Here is a 9,729-nt window from a genome sequence, read left to right as displayed (position 1 = left end):
CTTGGTCATGCCTGGAGTTAGGCACTTCAGAAGAAGAGGCAGCTGTTCTCTGCTGTGGGCTGAACTGATAATCTGGAGCCTGAGTCTAAGACTCTGACCTGAGATTCAGTTCTTAGATTTACTAATAATCTTCTCTTATGACCCATCTGAACCAGACAGAAACGGTACAATGCCTAAAACTCCACTTAGAGGTCTGGAGAATGGTGCAGCAAAGACTGCTCATTCTGCAGCTGGTAGCAGCAAGAATTTAGCTGAGCTTCGTGGTCTATGCAGTGCCACTCATTTGCTATTAGAAATGTTCGTAGCACAGCAGATGCTTTCTGGAGTTTTAAAAAGACAGACCTTGCCCAGAGGAACTCACCTGTCTTCTTTCCTTTAAATGTATGCCTAAACTGGGCTTCAAACAGGAGTTTCATCCAAACTCCTAAAGGCATCTGACCTTACTTCTCAGCTGCCTTCCATTTCTGATTGGTCTCAAACACCACATGCTCCTCTCTCTCCATTTGTTTATCTTTGCTGCCTATTCTGGATATTCTCTCTGTGCATCCATGAAAGTAGAAAAAGGGACAGCAAAGATAGAGATATTGCACTATAACATGGGATGCCTGCTCCAGAATATTCCATCATGCTTTGTGAAGGAAAAAACTGGCACTCAGAGTGCCCACATATTGAACTCCAGTAACCACTGACTTCAAACAATAGCTGTTCTCTCCCAGTCCCATGGCTGGTTTGTTAGCCTGGGAAGTAAATCCATTTACAGACTAAAGCACACGTATTTGGTTTGAAAAGGAACAAAATGAGATCTCATTCCCATAAGTACCGTATTTATCCCTTTACCAGAAAGGGCATGGATGTCTTTAGAGATCTTGAAAATGCAAAAGATGTTACACAAACCAAAACAAACAAACAAACAAACAAACAAACAAAAAAAAAAAAAAAACACAACAAAACTACACAACAAGCCTAAACAAACAGTAAAATTGACACACTTCAGATTCTTAGACTTATTAGGCTGAACATTTCTGTATTTGAAGTTAGGTTTTCCACTGACTCGTTACTATTCAACCAACCCTCGTGTCACTTGCTCTATGTACTCACTCGCCTTATTAGTAACTGGCAAGGTCCTATAGCCAAATGTCAACTGACCAAAACAGTTGGACTTTCTAGGAGTCTGTGAAGGCTGAAGGTGATGGACAGCTGTAATAAACTCTTCTGGGGTTGGTATAACATTGAAGTGCTCTGTTTTGATTTGTAACTAGACCAAAAAGTTCAGAAAGGTGAAATGCGTGTGGACCCTACTTCATGGTTATTTCAAGTAGTGGATGATTACTCAGTTTGCCAGAAAGTGTTCGTGGGTATATGAAAAATCAGATGGGAGTCATGAGCCTGCTTTTATTGCAGTTTACCTGATATAAACTCAACATATGAAAAAAATGAAGCAGACTACAAAAGTCATTTGTAAATATATGCAGTAAGTTTAATGATTTAGGAGTTCTATAAAAATTGTAAGTGTGCTCTGATCTTCAAAAAAAAAAAGGTTGTCAAATAAAATAAAATAGGAGGGAAACTTATGCACACTTCCTCAAGCTCCATATTGCCAAACTGATGAGTCTGTTATCAAAGACTCAGTCTGACTGGTCTCATGAGGAATGTAGGAAATCCAGCTCAGACCACTGAACTTCCATTCTGCCATGCATAGAAAAAGTATCAAAAGCAATGCAAAAACCTACATGTATCTCCTTAGACAACTGTGTAATTACCTGCCCATGGGATAAGTTTGTGCCTTCCCCCCTCAATTTGAATCTGCTTATAGTCTTTGGGATGAAGGCTAATTACCTTCTTAATTTTGTTTATTTATTTCCTTTAGCAGAAATCTGAAGCATTAAGATAAATATTTTTCTGTGTTTCGATTTTGCAGATTCCTCCTGAGTGGGTTTCTTGTTTCGTTTGCATACAGTCAGGGATCAGCTATGTCAGTTCAAGGTTTTCTGCCTTTCAGGTTACATCAGACAGCCCCTTGTCCTTCTGTTTAGAGAAAAGCAAATGGGACTGGAGCTGGATCAAAAACTTTTCCATCCAGATTCAAATTTGTTCTTCAAATTGCAACAAAAGTATTTCTTGACCATTTGAATCAAAGAGAAAAAAATAATAAAAATTAAGATCAGAGACTCATAGAATGGTTTAAGTTGGAAGGGTCCTTAAAGGTCACCCAGTTCCAACCCCCTGCCATGGGCAGGGACACCTCCCACCAGAGCAGGCTGCCCAAAGCCCCATCCAGCCTGGCCTTGAACATTTCCAGGGATGGGGCACCCACAGCTTCTCTGGGCAACCTCACCACCTTCTGAGTAAACAATTTCTTCCTAATATCTAATCTAAATCTACCCTCTTTTAGTTTAAAGCCATAACTCCTTGTCCTGTCACTGCACCCCCTGACCCAGTCCCTCCCCAGCTTTCCTCTAGCCCCCTTTCAGTACTGGCAGGCCACTGTAAGGTGTCCCCAGAGCTTTCTCTTCTCCAGGATGAACAACCCCAACTCTCTCAGCTTGTCTTTGTAGAAGAGGTGCTCCAGCCCCTTGATCATCTTCATGGTCTTCCTCTGGAGCCATTCTAATATGCCCATGAAAGATATGGATCACTGGGAATTTGGTTCAACATTTCAAAAAAATGAGTTGAAATTTGTTAAAATCTTGTTAACTCTTAACGGGTTTGAAACCCAAATTAGAGTTGTTTTTTTTTTTTTTTTTTTGCATGTTTGTTTTATTTACTTATTTTTTTAATTTAAGTGAATAGCTTTTTCAAAGAATGAGGCTTGGTTTTCTTGTAGTCTCTTTGTTGGCAATGAACTGAAAGAGGGGCTGTCTCCACTTGGGTTTTCTGTGGGCTACTCACACGTGAGCTTTTAAGGCAGGTCTGTTACTAAAGCAGGGCTCAACTTGGCTGGTGATTTTCATGAAGTTCCATCATGAAATGCAATGAAATTTTATTTATTACATATTTATTTATTTATTTATTTATTATATTTTATTATTACCACAATAGTGGTGCTATGGCAGATCCAATGTTTTTAGAAGTTTTCTACGTGAGAAAGATGTGCTAAAACTCACTCTTTCCCACAGATAAGTGCAGTTTAGACCAATACCTTCCTAAGAGAACATTTTTGTGACTAAATCAACCAGCTGTGCCTTCCCCTGCAGCACCTTCCATTACTCCATAGGTAAGTATCACACCGAAATAGTGTTCAGGGGCTCACTCGCACAGAAACTCCATCTTGACTTTGTTGGCTATATTTGACTCTCTGTATCTGCTTGGAAACAGGATGACCAGACCGAATCCGTGTGTTTTCTTCAGTGTTTCGCATGCTAATGCTTTATTTGTATTTGTTGTCACTGACCCCAGAGAAGTCTTGATCAGAACAGTTAAATTACACCAACGAATGCCAGCCTGCCTTTAGGGGAGGCTAAGCACTGCTGTTACAGCCTTACTTTCTCCCCCTGATCCATGACAAAGGAGAAAATCAATACTTAATGATCTCCTATTCCTAAAGATGTACGGCTTATTGTAGCAAACATTTGTTGTAAACAAGTAGCAGGCTTTTTTTTTTTCCTTTTTTTTCTAGAAATACTCTTGTAGTTTGTTCACAAAACTATTTCACATGATCCTGAAAACCTTTAACAAAGGCATCTCTCGTGACCAGAACCACAGATTCAGGCTCTGGCACCCTATTGTAGCCCCTTATTCATGTCAGAAAACATAATAACGCTCCTTCATCTCAGAAAAGTACTGCAAAAATTCAGCTTTGCAAGAGCTGCAAGGCATTTGGAAACCATTGGGAGAAAACGTGCCATGAAAGTGAATGTCTTCACTGCGTGATGCAAATATATGTTAAGCAATAAAACTCTGGTTCCTAAATAGGCTTGTCTTCTTTTGATATTCAAGGAAATGAAAAAAGACATACATACTTCTCATTTAATCCTGCCAAGATACAAAACCAAACTATTTTTATATAGTCGCCCAATATGGACAATGAAAATAGCTGTCTTAATAAAGAGAAAGAAGACGAAAACACTAGCAAATTTCTTGTGATGCAAAATGATGAGGCCCTCCTCAGGACTGCACTTCGTTTTGGGGCTGAAGTTCTACCTGTTGGATCTCATTTCTTTGAGGAAAAGCGCTGCTGCTTCTCGAAACTCAGCTTAAGATGACTGAAATGTTCTGTCAGAGAATATTACTACTCCCAAAAGTAAAATCTGAAGAAAAGATTAATATACTTTGCTGAGAGTAAGCTTGATAACTATCACTGTGCCGTGTATTTGCTTCTTGTGGCAGATGATATTTGATCATTTGAAATGATTACTTAGCTTTAGCTGAAAATCCTTTGAATCAAGTGGCTATAAATCACCTGTCCCACAAGTATTGCTACTAACCAGTGAGCATTTAGACAGCATTAGCACAGGCTAATAACTCCTCTCAATGGGAGAAGGGCACTGAGTACCTCAAACACGCGCACATGCGCACATGCGTGTGGCCAGACCTCTGGGGACAAAGTAAGAGATTTTAAAGCAACAGCTAGACCTCTCACATGAAAAACAAGGCATGTCAGTGTCAAACTGCGTTACAGCATTTTAAGTTCAAAAGCCAAACTATTTTTTTTTCCTGGGGGGGGGGGGGAGGAGGGGAAGAGATTTCTTTCAATCTGAAGTGATGATATTCAAGTGATGATATTAGAAAATGAATGTTGTGTAATTACATTGGTACGCATGTTAATAGTGCCAGCTACTTCATCCCACTGCACTTTGTTTTGTACAAAACAAGACTGAGAATTTATGACAATGATATCTCCATTCCTATGGTTTGGGTAACAGTACCTGTACTACTTCATGAAAAATATTATGCAGGAAACATTATTTTCAATACACAGATTCTTGTTCTTTGAAAGATTTGCAGATCACACCTGTGTTAAAATGTTTAATATCAACTTACAAAACCTCTGTGGTAGTACTTCAGAAGCATTAGCTGATACCTAAAAACAGGTGAAAATGTGCATGAAAAATAGATTTTCAAAAATCACTCATGATTGACATAATACTGAAGGTGCACTGATTTTATTACCATAGAAAATGACTACCTTTATTTTCCTATGGATGGTGCAATTTAAAATTAATATGCTTTTTGATGGGTACTTTCCAGTGGTTTCAGAAATTATAAAATATGTCAGTACTAATTTTTAAGTGATAGCTTGCTTAAAAGTGCCCTTTAAGAAATGATGCCACCACACAGAAGCAAAGGTTTATATTTATCTAATCTTGTGGCTCACTGAAATCCAGGTATTAATAAAATGCAGTATAACTACGCTTTGGTCATTGGAAACCACCACCGCTTTTCTCTTTTCACCTTGCTGGTTTATGCCTTTCAGATGTGGCTAGATGCTGCTTTAAAGCTGTAGGAAACATCTTATGTATACATGAAAAAAATTACAGGGACAAATTATGGATTTGCATAATTGGAAGCTAAGGCAGAGTAAGTTAACAGGGATGTCAGTGGAAATCATTTTAAACAACTTGCTGTGATCTATACTTTCCTATTTCATTTTCCTGTAGCCTGTTTTATGCTATTCCTTCTACTTCAAATACAAAGCAGCTTGGGCCCTTTTGTTACTAACCGCTCGATACTATCTTGACAGCAGAACTACATCTTCGTTCTCATTTAATAACTATTTATCATTCTGTATCTGCCCATTTTCAAGAAGAAATAAAGTTAAGTGTTCCAGAAATTGGAAAAAATTGAAACTTGACCTTTATTAAGTGGGTTAATTGTCACAATCTCAGCATGTATGAAATTAATGACCAAAAAGTGGAACTTCAGAGTTTCAAAAGACTAGGTTAATGTCCAAAAAAGTCTAAACTCTGACCTTCTTGACATATGCCAAAAGAAACAGCCACCCTAATAAATTACTACCTGTGTGCAATTATAATAAACCATTCCTAGCATCCAATCACTTGAATTAATTGCTGCAAGGCAGTGGGGCTCTCTCACAGATATTCAAGTTAATCTAAAAATTCCTTCGCAGTTCACACGAGGCTGTTTGTGCATGCTTGCTTCAGCATGGAAAGTCAGTTTTAAAGCACATTATTCATACCTTTGGACCACAAATCTGTATATAACACCACTTATTAGTGCTAAAATTAGGCCTTGGCTGCTAACAGCACTGAATGTGGTGAACCAACGAGGAATAAAGCAAAGGGAATAAATATGCCTCATGCAGGACACCTACATAGTTCCCAAATTTGTCTTACATAGGAGAAACACAGTCACTTTTTGTCAATATGACAATAAACTGCAGAATGTTTAAGTCAAATTGCACTCACAAAGGGAAAAATATATATATATAAAACATTTTATTAAAAATTACTCTGTTTGCTTGGAGCCAAGTAAAACAACAGCACAACACAAAACCCGCAGACTTGTACATGGGTGGATGGATGAGGGGGGACAGAATTATTTCTCCTATGAAGTCCAAATGCACCTACAGAATGGATAGGAGGTCTCAGCCCAGCCCCAAGTGGCAAAAAAAGCACAGAGGGTATGTGGACAGCAACATCCACAAGTGCAACAAGGTACTGTGCTCTTCTCAGGCATGGCAGAGGAGCAGTAGTTGGATGGGGCAGGGAACCTTGCCCTGCTCGCTCTGTTTGGAGGACAAACAAATTTGAAGGACAAAAATGTTTGACTCATGGTCAGGGCTGTCAAACTGGCCCATTTTTCAAGAACAATATATGCTTAATACTAAATATGCATTTAAGTTCAGTTATCCAGTTCTGCCAGTGTCCCACTCTGTGCATAAGTAATGGCGATTCAGTTGGGAAATCAACATTACTCACTCCTGCAAGTTTTTATTCCCTATCCTCATGCAGATTTTAAACACCTTTCTGAAGAAGGAAAGCAAAGTCTCAAAGGGCTACAGAGCCGTTCCACTCATTCAAACTGCTCAAAGGCACAAGTTGGGGTGGTCAGCATTACTTATTTTAATCTGAACTGGATTCAGCTGCAAAATAATTGTGTTTGGCAAAAAGTGGGAAGTTAATGTATCTTGTGTGGGACAAACACAAAAATCTTTAAATATTAGAAATTAAAAAAAAAAAAAAAAAGACATGGGGAGATCTCATAGCACAAGGAATACAAGGTTCATGTGGAACAGTGAGGACTGAAGTTCAAAAGCCTCTTCTGTACTCGATCATCTTTGTATAATAAAGCAGCACTATATGTAGAAATATTACCTGGACAAAGGTTTCCAGGTCCAGACACGTTGATATTTTGGGTGAGCATCTCAAATACACTGTGATCTATTGCAATATCGGAGTCTGTGGCTTCGCCCCATGCCTCCACGCCTTTGCTCTCCCCCGGGTGCTGAGCAGCTCTGGTGGAGCACGTTGTGCAGTGACTGCAGCCCCGCAGCAGGGCAGGCAGGCACTTGCAGCTGTTCTTCACTGCCAGCTTGAATTACAACAGTTGAATTCATATGTTTTCACCTGTTCCCAGGGAAAGGGAAATCTTTGTCAAATTGCGAAATGGAGGGCTTGCCTAAAAACCCACAGTACTTGTAGGATTAATAGGAGATGCTGTCTTCTTGAACATTTACCAAAATAATTCCAAAATTTATCATTCTTCAGGACAGCAACCACGGCTTCTGCTACAAACTCACTAGCATTGGGTTGTCCAGCCTTTGTTTTCCTAATTAAGAAAGGACAACTCCTCATTCTCCTCCCTTATCTAGCTTAACTTGATAATGAGAAATAGCCCTGGCTGCAGCTGGGAAGGCTTTCTGGCACAAGAGATGAGGGCAGAAGTCAAAAACACCCTCTGGTTTCCATCTGTTCTGGTGCTGAGTGCGTGGTACTCTCCGGACAGTGCAGACACCAACTGCCAACCTGATTGTTGCATAAACTGTCAGGTCCAGTTCATGCTGCTACCCTAATGCATCTAAAAACTAAATTAATCTGTAAGTGAAGCTTGATTTCTATGTACAGTGAAATTGAAGATAACTGATAATGACCAAAACCATTGTAAAAGGGCAAAAATGGTTAGAAGTACATGAGTACCATACACAATACACAAGTATGCCACTACACAAAACAGCTTATTGGAGCATATTTCAAAGCCTGTTACAGATAATCCAAAAGTATGGATAGTAGAGTGCATCATGTTCAGCAAAAGGCTATGGAGTAAAAAGGAAAACAGGTGTTTTTGTTTCTGCTTGTTATCATAGGGGAGACAATATGGCATTTGGCAAAATACCAGCTTTGTGTTTTTCACTAAATGAATCATCATAAATAGATCTTACTTTTGTTACTAAAGCTCCAGTTTATGTCATTTACACTACCTTTATAGCAGCCATTCATTCAGATTTGAGATACCTTGAATTCTTCAGTGAATCAAAGCAGAGTCAAAACCCAAAAGAATCCAGGACCATTTGTGTGTTGTTTTTTTCCCCCTCTTCCTCTCTTTCAGAAGTACAATTGAGATTTTTATTTTATTTTAAATGAAGAAACCTCCACATGATTTCCAAGCTTGTTGCATGTGTTAGTAAGCAGACATAGACACCAGAGAAATGCTAAGGAAGCTTTTATGTGAGTCACCAACTTATGTGCTGTACTTGGTGCAGCAAGCAAGATGCTTGGGGAAGAATGTTAGAAACTATTAAGACAGATGGTGACTACGTGAGAGTCATGTGACCGTATCTGACTTCAACATGGACTACAAGTCTTCTAGAAAAAAGGATCAGATGTTGCTGCATCAGATGTGTTTGGTAGAGCAATGTTTTGCCTAAACACTCCTGTTTGGCACAGAGTACGAGGAACAGCAAAGACTCGCTTTCAGTCCACAAAGCAGAAAAGAGCAGTGGATTTGGGGAGCATCCTTGGCATGTCAGACAAACGCTTTAAATTACAATGTCTTGATCTCTTCACATCTTTCTATAACATAAGGGTGACAGTGCTGGCAGCAGCAGATACTAGTTTCTAAATACGCAAACTAGAGAAAAAGTGTGTGTAACCTAAACCTTCCGTCATACCTTTGAAATACACAGGTGTCATGATTTTCATTGCCATTCCTCTCTAAAAGAGAATCAGCTTCAAGTATGTAGTTGAGCTGCACAGATCCTCTATGCATACATCATTTTAACACTGTCCAAAGGAAGGAACGCTTCTTTTAGCCCAGGTACTTAAACAAAACTAATTTTAGCCAAGATCCTAAATCAACCTACCTCCACAGCCAAGAGGCTTTCAGCTCGTGTACTCGTGACAGCACTTGGTCTGTGGTTACATTTATATACTTCACAAGCAGTTACTCAGTGGAGGCTGTTGCTCTATTTCATGCATTTTGTGACTTCAGCAGCAGGGCTCTAAGGATACAGTCCTACAGGGTACAGCCTGAGAAGCTGTAGGTTGTTAGGGAAACAGTTCATCAGTAGGTAGGCTCATGTAAAATTCAAAAGGCTTTTTTTTTCCTGTTTTGTTTTTGGAGAACAGTCCGAGAAATCCAAGTGATGTGATGTCTTTCTTGCATGAGCACTTCATATAGATAGCTAAACAGAAGCAAGATTTGGCATTTAGCCTGGGATTAGTGTGAACAGCCTCTTAACCAAACATTATGAAGAAAGTTAACTTTAAAATGCTTTGAAAGGTCTGTTTTCATGACAGATGGTAATAAGGGCTCATCAGTGCCAATTTTTTT

The sequence above is a fragment of the Anas platyrhynchos genome, chromosome 5, assembly GCF_047663525.1.
Source record: "Anas platyrhynchos isolate ZD024472 breed Pekin duck chromosome 5, IASCAAS_PekinDuck_T2T, whole genome shotgun sequence".
Lineage (NCBI taxonomy): Eukaryota > Metazoa > Chordata > Aves > Anseriformes > Anatidae > Anas > Anas platyrhynchos.
The sequence above is the reverse complement of the archived record's forward strand: the minus strand, read 5'-3'. Positions refer to the sequence as shown.